Source organism: Lynx rufus, unplaced genomic scaffold, assembly GCF_022079265.1.
Source record: "Lynx rufus isolate CCGP_SWC_20201006 ecotype Redwood Valley unplaced genomic scaffold, mLynRuf1.p SCAF_1, whole genome shotgun sequence".
Lineage (NCBI taxonomy): Eukaryota > Metazoa > Chordata > Mammalia > Carnivora > Felidae > Lynx > Lynx rufus.
In genome coordinates this window covers 36,416,461-36,430,654 of record NW_025814823.1, presented here as the reverse complement: position 1 = coordinate 36,430,654, position 14,194 = coordinate 36,416,461, and the positions used below count along the sequence as shown (strand labels likewise).

At 38.7% G+C, this 14,194-nt stretch overlaps 1 long non-coding RNA gene across 1 annotated transcript; it reads right to left on the bottom strand.

The window, feature by feature from the left end:
• Positions 1 to 7,465: 7,465 nt before the first annotated feature.
• Positions 7,466 to 12,835, bottom strand: LOC124512498 (uncharacterized). The gene is made up of 3 exons (XR_006962131.1): positions 12,490 to 12,835; positions 9,106 to 9,207; positions 7,466 to 7,633 (listed from the first exon to the last, which is right to left on the bottom strand). It is a non-coding gene; the product is annotated as an uncharacterized LOC124512498 (long non-coding RNA).
• Positions 12,836 to 14,194: the final 1,359 nt, after the last annotated feature.

Here is a 14,194-nt window from a genome sequence, read left to right as displayed (position 1 = left end):
ACTGTAATTGAATTGCCTTTTGCCGAAAGGATTATTTTGAACTCGTGGAAAACTCCTTAGAAAAATAAAATAAAATAAATGACAATGAAAGCCCAAAGGACATTCAATATGAAACCAAATTATTATAGCATTAAAGGATCTAAGTTAAATCCATGAAGGCAAGAAAATTCAAAGGAAGATTTTAGGAATAAAATTCCTTCAGTTTCGTGTCTCACTGCACGTGCATGACCACTTCCTTAAACACGTAGGAGGGAGTAGAGGCAGTGAAATTATTTAGCTGGCAACTCCCATGGACCTTTAGATCAGTGAAGGAGCTTAAAATATTGGTAATAGGAACAGGATCATAGGGAATAATCCAATTTTTTCTTTTCTTTTTTTCCCAAAATGAGCCCTTTCATTATTACTATTCTCTCATCTTTTCCTCGTCCTTGGTACTTTCTTCAGCATACTTCCTGGAAGCTACAGAAGCTATCTTTTGGCCATCAAAATGGTACCACAAAATGAGATTCCATTTCAACTGCTATGACCATCCCTTCACCTAATCATCTAATCACCTCCAATCATTACTGCCTCCCAGTTTCTATCTCCTCGTGTTCATTTTCTTTCTCTCTTTTGGCTCATCCTAACAAGAACAGTCTTTGTTCTTTTCATTTGGTCCCCTGTTAAACTTCAAATACAATCCATTTCCTATGCTGGTGCCTTCACCAGATCTCTGTAGTGTCCTGGTGACCAGGTACAACTGTTTCAATGGGCTTGCATGTGGGGTGTTCTGATATAAGCAGGCAAAGACAGAGCTCTTGAATCAGTGGGCAAGAAGCCGCTTTTGTCTTTTGTACCAGGTCGTTTAAAGAGCCTTGAGCTTAGCTATAATGTGCCTCATATTCCTACAAACAGATGCTTCCTGCCTCTTCCTAGAACAAGTTAAAATAAATATTCTGGAGTCACTTTCATTCATACAGGATAGCTCTTTTCTATAAGTGACGAAAACCTCTGTCAACTCCCTGGATTCTTTTTCTATGGCAACCAGAGGGTATCCCTGTCTTGTGTAGGCTCAGGTGAGTGTTTTATCCAGTGTTAGGAACAATTCCTTCTCCTCTCAATTGTATGGAGCAACATCTTTGGTTCAATCACATATATAGTTTTGCAATTCAGGGAATCAGATATAATTTATTCCTTTCATTCTTTCTCCCCTTGGAATCAAAATGTTCTAAAATTTGGTAATTTCTCTTGCATGGTTTCAATTCAACGTGTTAGCTTTTCCTTTCTGGCTATCTTCCATGCCACAGAAAAACCTGGGAGGGTGGCAAACCCACCTAAATTCTATTTTTTTTAACATTAAATCTAGTTAAGGTAATAGAAATATGCTGGTTGACCTTTATTACACACAACTCTTTAGCTTTATATCCCTTTCCTCACCTAAGTCAATTTATTCAAATGTTAATACAATGCAGTTCTGCATCTTTTTCACAAGATGGCACTATAACTTTCTGTATTTATTATCAAGCAGGAAAATACAAAAGAATTCTAAAATTTGTAGTTTAAATTATATAAATTATAGTTGAATATTAAAAGGACTATAATAGCACAAAACTATACGATGATCTAATTTTCTTTAAGATATTCTAACTCCCTTAAAAAAGTAATCAGTGAAAATCAGTATGAACTCAAGGATATTTGTGTTTTTATTTCTCCTTTGTCTTTAATATCTATTAAATCAGGAAAGCCTTTTTTTTTCTTTAGAATAACATGATATGGTATTTCCACTGGTGCAAAGATTCTAGGTCTTTATTTAGGCTTCTACTTTCTTGATTCAATTTTTCTAACAAGGTAATAAATACCTGGAGATCAACCATTCCATTGTTATTAATATTAAGAATATCAGAATTTTTTTTCATAAATTTAGTCTGGGGGAACATGAGTTCAAAGTTGAATCTTACTGCTATCTACAAGTGTGACCCTATAAAGAGTAGACATCTTTTCAAAATAAGATATAGATAATCGAAGCAATAAGGCAAACAAAAGAAAAAGTAAAGTGAATACATAATTATCTAAATTCTTCTATGTCAAGGCCCTGAAATATGCATTTCATGTAACTCTATGGAATCATAATTTATTGAGCTCTTACCCAATGGTATACATTACAGTAGAATCTTTACATGCATGAACTCAATTCTCAAAACCCGATGAGGTGGTTACTATTATTACCCATATTTTACTTGGGAGGAACTGACATTTAGTAAGATCATTTATTCATTCATTTCCTCCTTCAACAAGTGATTATTGAGTACCTACTATGTGACTTGAACACTTGAATGTGGCATCGTTGGAATTTACACCCAGAATCTGCCAAGACCGAAATCCAAGAGTCATTCACTTAATTACAGAGCTATAAAAAATCAATTTCTCAGATAAGCTTAATAGGCAGTTAAGTGGTGAAAAAGAAAAAAAAAATCCACTCTGAGTAACCAATTTGACACACCACCACCAAGAGCATTAGTTTCTTGCTCGGTGTGTTTTCCATAATGTTGATTTAAAGCTCCTCTATACAAGGTTCAACTTAGCCAGAATATGATATGTACTTCAATTATATAACAATTCAACAACCATTCCTTAAACACTGAATCTGTACAGAATAAAACACTTTTGAGGTAAAGATAGGCTTACTGTGACTTCTAATTAAGCTGGTAGGCTCTGGAGAGCCTGGGTGGCTCAGCTGGTTAAGTGTCTGACTCTTGATTTAGGCTCAGGTCCTGATCTCACAGTTTGTGAGTTTGAGCCCCCATTGGGCTCTGCACCAATGGCACAGAGCCTGCTGGTATTTCTCTCTCCCTCTCTGCTCATCCCCTGCTCTCCTGTGAGTGCATGTGCATGCTCTTTCTCTCAAAATGAATAAACATTAAAAAAAAAAAAAGATGATAGGCTAACCAGAAGGAGAAAATTCCTCTATGTCTCTAACAACAATAAGAATATATAGAAATCCTGATAAAACATTTTCAATTATTTTAATAGAAGGTAGCCAAGCTCAACACTAGAAAAAAAAATCTCCAGGTTGCATAAATGAAGAAATTTATTTAAAGGCTCAGAGTAAGAGGGAACTAAAGCTGCACTGCGAGGCACCTGATACCATAATCAGGACTTTAATACTTGGTGGAGATAAGACGTAAGGTGCAGATGCTATAGACAGCAAGAACTCCATTTTCTGCTTAAAGAGAAAAGAGGAGAAAGAATTGTTTCATGAGACCAATAGGCCTTAGGTAGACCCCACAGGTAGCCATCTGCCTGGGGATGAGGAGGAAATAATCCATGCAGAAGAGTCAAATCTGTGTTCAGGTGCAAGGATGGAAGTTCACACTACCCACATTAGTTCAGAGCCTCAGTAGAGGCAATGTTATACCAGCTCTGAGGCATCCTCATGGGCCCATGAGAAACTGCTAAGAAAGAGAACTCTTATGGAAAATGAACCCAAACACAGTAATTACATGACAATGCTTAGTAGCAAACAAGAGAACCCCCAGTCCTAACAAAGGGGAGATTTCACAGCTATAATAACAAAGCAATCTGAAGGGAACTTTAATATAAACATGTTTTAAGTGTTTAATTTTTTTTTTTTTTTTCAACGTTTATTTATTTTTGGGACAGAGAGAGGCAGAGCATGAACGGGGGAGGGGCAGAGAGAGAGGGAGACACAGAATCGGAAACAGGCTCCAGGCTCCGAGCCATGAGCCCAGAGCCTGACGCGGGGCTCGAACTCACGGAGCGCGAGATCGTGACCTGGCTGAAGTCGGACGCTTAACCGACTGCGCCACCCAGGCGCCCCATGTTTTAAGTGTTTAAAGAGATAGGCTATATGCATTTTTAAATGAGCAGATCCCTAAAGCTGCAAGAAATTAGACTATTAAAAAAATCATAGGAAACAATAGAGTCAGCATAAAAAAAAACAAAAACAAACAAACAAAAAAAACAAAAAAAACAAAACCCTCAACAGACTTGTTTCATAATGGTTTAGTTACAGTATAAGATGTGATATGAAATGAAAGATAGATCTCTGGAGATAACCCAGAACACAGCACAGAGAAATAAAGATGAAAACCATGAAAACAGAGTTAAGAGAAATAGAAGGATAGAATGAAAAGATCTGAGTATGAAAGGAAGATATCGAAGAGATTTCCAGAAGTGAATCAAGACATGAGACCTCAGACTGAAGAAACACACACTATTTTGCGCAGGATAAAAAAAAAAAAAAAAAATGTTAGACATACAATTGCAAGACAGAGTGATCAAACTTAAGAATAATCAGAAAATCTTAGAAGTAACTAGAGAAAAGACAGATTAACTTCAACAATAGACAATCAACACGGACATTGACTAACATCAGCAAGGGAAGATGTAGGGTTTTTTGTTTGTTTGTTTGTTTTTACATAGGGTTCATGCCTAACATGGGGCTCAAACTCACGACCCTGATATCAGGAGTCACATATTCTATTAACTGAGCCATCCAGGTGCCCCCAAGACAAGGTATGTTAATGAAAAAAAGTACCAAGAGATAAAAGGGGTGCTGAGTATACTAAACTTTATTCTAAAATGAAGGCAATTTAAAGACACTTCCAGTTTAATTTATAACACCTGAAAGAAGTTTAAGTTGGTCAACATGTTCCTCTTGTACAAGCATGGCTTTCCCTTTAATGGAAAAATTGCCCAAAGTAGAAGTGGGAACTGATAAGTACAAGAAAGCCACTTCTGGTTAAGGAAATGCAGAACAGGTCAAATACTGGGAACTATTTCTTCTTTTATTGTCTGTCCTTGTAAAAGATGCTGTCAGTTGCCTTCCTAAGAACCCTCCTGTTACATGAGTGAACAAACAGATTAAAAAACAAAACAAAACAAAACAAAACTTCTGTTTCAGCACGAAAGAGGGTTAGAAAGCCATAGATTTTCAGACTTCAAAATGTCAACAATAAAGGTTTTCCTTCATGCGTTTTGTGTACAGCTTTTTTTGTGTGTATGGCTTTTTCTCCAGCTTCCATCTCTATCCTTGGGTTGGGGGTAGATGGGGGAAGTACAACTTTAGGCATTTTACATTCTGGGTGAGAGAATTCCTCCTTGTGTGGGTCTGTTCTGCACCTTGCAGGGCATCCAGTATCTCTGGCCTCCAACCGCTAATTGCCAATAAATCTCCCACCCATGCCAGTTGTTTCGGCAACTAAAAATTCCCACGTATTTTTTGAGTACCAGTTCCTCTGCACTGCAAGACTAATTGCTTTTCTTTTCCAGAAAGTCACCACCAGAGCTACTACCAGCCCAGCACTTATCTAAAGACACGCCCTTGGGGCGCCTGGGTGGCTCAGTCGGTTAAGCGTCCGACTTCAGCTCAGGTCACGATCTCGCGGTCTGTGGGTTCAAACCCCGCGTCAGGCTCTGGGCTGACGGCTCAGAGCCTGGAGCCTGCTTCCGATTCTGTGTCTTCCTCTCTCTCTGCCCCTCCCCCGTTCATGCTCTGTCTCTCTCTGTCCCAAAAATAAATAAACGTTAAAAAAAAAAAAATTTAAAGACACGCCCTTATCACCTTCATCCCCCAGTCTTACCACCTCGCCATTGAAACAAAGCTGGCTGCAACCAGAACAGCAATTTCGTTTCAACTAATGCTAATTCCCAATCTCAACCCAAGAAAATATAATGTTCTCTAATTAACCAATCATATTAAAGTCAAGTTATTATGCAAACTCATAGGAGAGAGGCTTGTGCCCTTGTCACTTGTGTGCTCTTTCTTTCCCCTGTCCATTGATAAATCCTTCAGCGTGTTCCTAATTCTGAGCCCCGAGTACAAAGCCTCTCAAACCCCCTACACATCATACACTGATTGCACCTAGAAATGCAACTTCAGATTCCTATTGTGTAGTGTATGTTAGATCTGAAGAGTGGGAAAGTCAGTATTTAAGCCCCTTTGAAAGTCAGTGAGAAAATTTGGGAAGAGAAATATTACTTCTTTCCTGGAGACAGAGCAATTTCAGAACCATAAATAAATAACAGGCAGAAAGGAGTAAAATGTTTCCTGCTGACCCCCCAATCCCAGACTTAAGTGAGCGGGGCAAGAAAGGACACCAATGAGTACCTTAGAAATGATGTATTCTCTTGCTTTCTTTGCCGATCTTGGTGAAGATCTTTAAATAGGAAACGAGTCTCCTTTTTAAACAAAGTATTTTCTCATGAAGATTCTATCGCATTAGAGAATAGAGTGATGAAAAAATGAGATGAGAAAAACCAGTAACAAAGTGGTGAGGCAGGAGGTTGGTTTACTTTAGTAGGAAAGGGCCTTTTTGAGGCCTGTCGAGATTGTGTGGCCTTGGCATTGGAGGCAGAGAACACAGAGAGACCCTCTGTAGATGCAAGGAGAGGAAATGCAGCAAGGTGTCAGACTAAGCCTGAGGCTTAGGAAGAATGCTAGGAGGAAATGACAATGAACAAAGCAGCCACCTGGAAAGCAGCCCCTTAGTCCTGTGCTACACAAGTAAGATGAGCGTCCAGAGAAAAATATGCAACACAGCAAAACGGCCAAAGAAAAAAGAAAGAGGGAAAAAAAACTCATGCCTATATCCAGCACATTTATACCTAGGCCATCAAGGTTTGAGTGATTACCAATGATGCAGTCATTCATTCATTCATTCATTCATACAAATTTTTATGGCTCTATTATTACATGCTTCATGCTGTGCGACGTGCCGCACAAAGATGACAAAATAAAATCCTGTCCTTCCGGGCTTGGTAAGGAAGACTGACAATTAAGCCATCAGAATCAAAACCATGTGATCGAGTGCTATAGCACAGAATATAGCACAGAATACAGGATGCTGTGGGAACTGGAGAGGAGGAGAGAATGACTTTTTTCCTACAGTGATAGAGAAGGCTGGAAAATACTTCACTGACTGTGTCTTTAAGGGGTGAATAGGAAAGCTAAGACATAGAAGTATAGGACAGAATGCTGAGGTGTAGAAACTGCAATTGGTCCATAATTGTCAAAACCCAGGTTGCCTGTGGGATAGGGTGGGGGTGGGGGTGAAGCTAAAGAGGTGGGCAGAGGCCTGTTTATGAAAAACCTGTGTCATGATAAAGAGGCTTGATTTTATGTTTTAAGAAAACCAGACCAAGTAAAGGATTGCAAACAAAAAAAAATATGACCAATACTCATTAATGGACTATCCAATAGCCATTTTCATTAAAACGTTTTTTTTTTAACGTTTATTTATTTTTGAGAGACAGAGAACGGGTAGGAGAGGGGCAGAGACAGAGAGAGAGAGGGAGACACAGAATCCGAAGCAGGTTCCAGGCTCCAAGCTGTCAGCACAGAGCCTGACATGGGGCTCGAACTCATGAACCACGAGATCATGACCTGAGCCAAAGCCGGATGTTTAACCTACTGAGCCACCCAGGCGCCCCTCCAATAACCATTTTCAAATTCCTTCTTCCTTGCTCATTTCTCTCTCTAGAAGCTGGGGAAAAAAAAGAAAAAAGAAAAAAATATATATAGATTCATCTTTCTGGTCTCCCTTGAAGCTTATTTGCTCCTAGGACACAGTTCTGGTCAATGTGACATAGGAGGAGGTCTTCTGAGTAGACTTCTAGGGAAGATTTTTTCCTCCTGGATAAAAGCAGAAAGGCATGAAAGAGAAACTCCTCACCACTCTGGCCATACCCTTCCTTCTTGTCTTTTAATTCTTAGGCCTGAGAACAGGATGCCTGATGCCTCTTGAAAGACCTAGAGAATCACAGATACATCAGCCAAACGCCCTAAAATTTGGACCTGCTCATCTGATCCCCAAACCAGAAGCACCCAATTTTTTATGGTTACATGAACAATATTCTTATGGCTTAAGCCACTGTCAGCTGGAGTTTTCTGTAATATGCGGCCCAAAGCATTCCTAACTGTTATAGAGAGTGATTTATTAAGAATTCCTCGGGGCGCCTGGGTGGCGCAGTCGGTTAAGCGTCCGACTTCAGCCAGGTCACGATCTCACGGTCCGTGAGTTCGAGCCCCGCGTCGGGCTCTGGGCTGATGGCTCGGAGCCTGGAGCCTGTTTCCGATTCTGTGTCTCCCTCTCTCTCTGCCCCTCCCCCGTTCATGCTCTGTCTCTCTCTGTCCCAAAAATAAATAAACGTTGAAAAAAAAAAAAAAAAGAATTCCTCAAATGTGGTATTTATGAGCTAAATTAAACTTATTCTAGAATTTACCAAAGACTCTAAATCAGTATTCTACCAGCTGGTAAGCAGCTTTGCAAAAAGGGTTTACTACTTACGTGTTACAGATGCTTGAAAGTCCTACTTCCCTTAGAATCAGTATATCAATGACATTATGTTGGATTGGTCATAGTTCTTATTCACCATGACTCTTACTCTTTAATGATACAAGACTATTAGTTTTATCATTATCGATTTAATTTGTTTTGCATTCTTTGGTTACGCTTACAGTGTAGGCTTATTTTAAGTTGATCTTTAATTTTCCAAATACTTGACTCTAGGTCATGCATACTTTGTGGTTCAAATAGAACTCAACTGTGTTGCTATTGATAAGCCAGGACCTCTCACCAAAAACTTGTTTGTACAAGGATACTTGTGCAAAGTGATGAGCTACTCCTGGTCTTGTGATTTTTTTTTAACATTCAAATGCCATCAGGGTGTCACAATACAACATATAATGACATAAGCTTATATATGAAAAATCATATTTGTATTCTTTTCCTATCATATAAGCAATTCGTATGTGTTATGAAATATAAATGTTTCCTAGCTCCCTCTTTTCCCCATTCATAGCAATCTTTATACAGTAGCCAGGTTTTGGCTTTACATTTTCCTAGAATGCTTCTCTACAATTGCTCCCACTGGGGCCACCCACTGGGACCACCCAAGAGTACTGCCAATCACTACTTAGAACCCTGACCCATAGTCCACTTCCCTGAGGCCACCATGTTTCTTTGGTCTCTTCAGATAAGTCTACCACACTGTGCAGGTGTATGCAAATTTCTCTATAGAGTGCTAGCAGGAAAAGAATAATGTTCTAGCTAACATAAAACATTTTATTTTCGTATCAAAAGGAAGGGCACCAGAGACATCTACCTTTGCAAGGAGGTCAGTCTTCCTTCATAGCCTGCCTCTCCTGCTTACGGGATAAGTCATGCCTTCTTCAGTTCTCTCCATCTGCAACTCCACTCCCTTCTCCTGGGAACAGACCACATCTTTGCATAATCAGAAACCCCATTTTCTGGTTCCTTCCCCCTTCCCTTTTATACAATACCCCAAATATATGCTAATGTCAGGTGATTAGGGTTTGATTCCATCTCCATGTGTGAAAGTGAATATAGATTTTTCTATTCTGAGTACCTGTTCTACTTTATTGGGGGTGTCTTCACTTGAAACACGCAGATAATAATAGTAGGCACTCTCAGAGACTGGCTGGGAGGATTAAGGGATAGCTCACACTTTATAACAGTGACTGACACATAGAAATCACTGCAGAGGAGTTTGTATTAAAAAATAATGTGGGAGTTCCTTTGACTAGTGTATCTGATTAAGATGTGTATATCTTCTAATGACTAGTTTCTTTCTGAAATAGAATCATCAAGTCCTGTGCCAGGGCTATTAGTTTGTTTAAACAAATAAGTACTAAGATTCAAATAGTACTAGTCTGGAAAATACAAATGCAGGGGGGAAAACGGAGACTGGGAAAGGTCATTGGATTATTTTTAAAACAACATAAAAAGAAAATAGTGAAATTAAAGGCGAAACAACAGAATAGGAAATATAGTAAGAAAACATATTATGGAAGAACAAAGAGAAAAGAGGAAGAAAATCAAGTTGTTTGTTCCATTAAGCAAGCCTCAGAGTTAATGAATCTAGTTTCCTGTGGATTATGGCCAGGAGAAAATGAACAGTTTAGGTAACAGCCAATCCTCACTGGATGCAGAGGTCCAGAAAATTGCCAAGGCAATAGCAGCTATTTATGACATTCTGGGAAGAGCGGATATTGGGACTTTCTTTTTATTAAGCAGCTGAGACAATGGCAGGATACTATCAAGTGGTGGAGGTGAGGAACAGAGCATGTCCAAAACTCAGCAGAAGTGTAGCCAACAGCAACACAAATGTCAGGGATGCTCTAAGTGCTTCTTGGGTTCAGTTGTGTTGAACTATAAAAGAGATGTAAAAACAGTGCAAAGAAATATGGGAACTAAAAGAGAAACAGAAGGAGAGACTCTGTGCTTTATAGCCTCTCTAAAGATGGGACATGGTTTTTAGTGCCAAAACCAAAGTTGGCTTCCAATCTGAACCATATGTCATTGTTACTTCAATACTGTGAACCTCAGTTTCCTCACCTGCAAAAAAAAAAAAAAAAAAAAAAAGATATTAGAGAATTGTTATGTGTGAGTGAAATAATGTTATGTTGTCCCTGCCTGCTTTAGAGCAAGTACTCTCTCCCCTTTTCCATAACTAATTGAGAAGCCTATTTTATAGAGGAAAATTAGCATACTAAAAAATTAGAAAAAGCATGAAACAACAAACATTTTTAATGATATCGGTTTGTGTTTGGAGACAATGAAAAATGTAAAAGCACTGAAAGGGATCTGAGATTCAGATCAGTTCCTTAAGAAATCAAAGAATTAAATCACCAAGCACATGCTGTGTATATTTGTAATTTAGGCCAATCAGAGAATAAAATTGGCTTTATACTTATTATATCCAGCTCAAACTTAGATATCCTGTTTCCTAAATTATAGCTTTACTTGAATATCTCACAGACGTCTCAAACTTTGCATGTTCAAAACTGATCTCGTGGGTGCCTCAATACAGAGATCTCTATAGGGACCTCCCAGAACAATACATGGCACCACATTCACTTAATTCAAACACCAAACCTAAGAGGTTTCCTTGATTCATCCTTTCCTTTAGCTCGTACACCCTTTTCATCCTGCCTCCAAAATCTGCCCATTATTCTTCATGTCTATTGCCACCCTCTGCTCCAAGCCAGTACCTCTCTCTACTCAGCTTCTGATGTCCAGTCTTGCTTGCTTACAGTCTGTTCTATACACAGCCATGAGAACGATCTTTTAAACACATAAATCAGATGATGCCGTTTGGAGCCTAAAAGCCTTCAATAGATTCTCTTAAACGTAAGAGTGAAATTTCCCTCCTTTCCAGAGCCTACAAAGCCCAAAATGATCTGGCCCATGACGACTGCTCCACTTCAGCTCACCTCACTTTCCAACAGGCTCACGGACCTTTAACAGTTTCTAGAACATTCCACGCTTGTTCTGATCGCTGGGCTTTTGTATTTGCTGTTTCCTTTGTCTGGAAAGCTTTCCCCCAACTCCTGACATAGTTGACACCACCCTTCCTTTAGTTCTCAGACAAGCCTTTTCTGAACATCCAATGTAAACAATTCCTCCTTTTCACTTTCAATCACTATCACACCTTGTAATTATTTATTGATTTATTGTTTTAGCTTTTACTTATCTATCTCTCTCACTAGAATTTGGGCTTTGTCTGGGTAGAGACTGTGTTTGTTCTATACTGTGTTATACCTCTTACATTCACTGGCACTTATTAGATGCTCAAAAACTATTTGTGAAATGAATGAATGTTTCGTATATGTCCTTTATTTCTCTTTCTGTCAATGTATATGTGCGGATATATACATTTACACTTTCACTACATCAAAAAAAAAAAAAAAGTTAAGTCCCTGTGAGAGTGCAATCAAAAGTTTTTCTCCTTTTAATTTTCCCATCATTTTTTAAATATTTGCATTTTGTTGTTTCTGTGGTTATTCAAGCCAAACATGAAGATTACTTTCTCCCACAGTAATTAGCTCCTTCTGGGAAAACTTTTTAGAAAGATTCTTTGTGGTCTTGCCCAATCTGAGCCCTGGACTTATGTAAATTTTTTTTTTTTTTTTTTTGCCCTTTATATTTCATCTCAACTGGCAAAATACTGATTGACAGCTTAAAATCCGTGTCCCTCTCTTGGAGTGGGAATTGATATAGGGATTAGGAAACCCCAGAACAGGGTAAGAAATCCAACTGTCTGCTACAAATTTGAAGTCCAAGAGAACATCCAGGCCAGATGGTTTAAACGTGCCTTGTTACTAATAACTTAGTATAAAGAAGATAATAAGTCCCTTGCTAGATAGCATGTTTCAAATGGTTTTAGAGATGGGAATTAAGGCAATAAAAACCAGGTGAATAAACCAATTTTTCTTGTTGAAAATGCAGGTGGTACTTTCAAGCGCAGCTGCTATATTTTAAGGGAAGATGATTAGTAACATGTTTCCCGAATTTTATTATTTTGAAACTTGCTTTTGCTTTGCAAAAATTTGAGACCTTACACAAATGCAAGATATTATGATAATTAATATCATTAACACTGACATTTTCATTTGTATTAGTTGTCAATAGCTGTGTAACAAATTGTTCCTGAAACTTGGTTGGTTAAAGCTACAATATTTATTACCTCAATTTCTGTTGGTCAGGAATCTGGGTATGGCTTAATTAGGACCTTTGCTCAGATTCTCTCACAGGCTGCAATCAAGGTGTTCGCTGCAGAAATCTCAACGCTCCAGGAGGGAAGGCTCCACTTCCCTGCTCACTCACGTGGTTGTTGGTGGGCAGGATTCGGTTCTACATTGGGCTATTCCTCATTCCTGGTATTGTGGGCTTTTCATCAGGCAGTTCATGTGGCAGCTTGCTGCATCAGAGCATGAGAGCGAGGGAGCAAGAAAGAGTGCTATTAAGACTGAAATCACAGTCTTGTAAAATCTACTGTCCAAGTGGCATCCTATCACTTTTGCTATATCCTATTTGTTAGAGGCAAGTCACAAGGTCTATACTACACACAAAGGAAGGAGATTCTATAAGGAAGTAAACAGCAGGAGACAGGGATTGTTAGAACCACTTGAGAAGCAGGTGATTATATCATTCTTGCTTTTGGTATGCCGGAGCAATGTCAGCTTGTACTTAAGAAAACAAGTTTTGAAATTGGAGAAAAGAGATTGAATCCCAGATGTGTTATTTGTAAGCCAAATGGCTGGACAAGTTGCTTAACTTCCGTAAATGTCCATTTCCTAATCTCTAAAAATCTTTCCATAGGATCAGAAGAAGAATTCAATGAGATATCAAAGTAGAGCACTTAGCACAGCATTTGGCAACCAGTAAGTGCTCAATGAGTATCATTGATTATTATCAGTCTAAAATGAGACCATACAAGTGGCAGAGCCATCAATATTTAGGATTGATATGTGAAAAGCCCAAAACCTAAAATGATGTTGATTATCTCAATATAAGCTGTACATTTGATCCTGAACAATGTGGGAGTTAGGGAGCTGGCCCCTCGTGCAGTCAAAAATCCACATATAACTTTTGACTCCCCCAAAACTTAACTAGTAGCCTATTGTTGGCTGGAAGCCTTACTGATAACATAAGGACATATGACTATTAACACGTATTTTGTATCTGTATTATATACTGCATTCTTATCATAAAGTAAGCTAGAGAAAAGAATGTTATTAAGAAAATCATTTGGAAGAGAAATTGCATTTATAATACTGCACTGTATTTATTAAAAAAATCTGCATATAAGTGGATCTGCATTTCAAACCCATGTTGTTCAAAGGTCAACTGTATTAGATAAACAATCCATCATTAGGTTCCTGGGTTCTACCTCCAAAATGTGCTTTCAATTTATAGGCCTCTTTCTTTCTCCTTGGACACATTCTCTTGCCATATCCTCCTAATTAGCCTCCCCAGTTCCTCTCTTTAAGGTCCTCCACTAAAGCTCCCTGCAGCAACCAAGGTGATCTTTAAAATACTTTCAAAGACTAAATCACTCTCCAGCTTTAACAACTTTCAATGGCTTCTCATTTCTCATGAAATTCAAGTATTTTAATGTGATCGACAAGAACCTCCCTATTTTTCCAACTCATCTCCCACTTTACTTGCCTTTTATACTCAGCTGTCCTGGATTTCCTTTGGGTCCTTGAACTTGTCAAATTCTTGCATGCCTCCGGGTCTTTGCACATGCTGTTTCCTTTGCCTGAACCACTCTTCCTCACACACTTCATCTAGCTGACTCTGGTCATCCTTCAAGTCACAGCACATATTACTTTCTCACAACAGCCTCTGCCACTTCCCTCCTCCAATTCAAAGAGGGCTTTCCCATT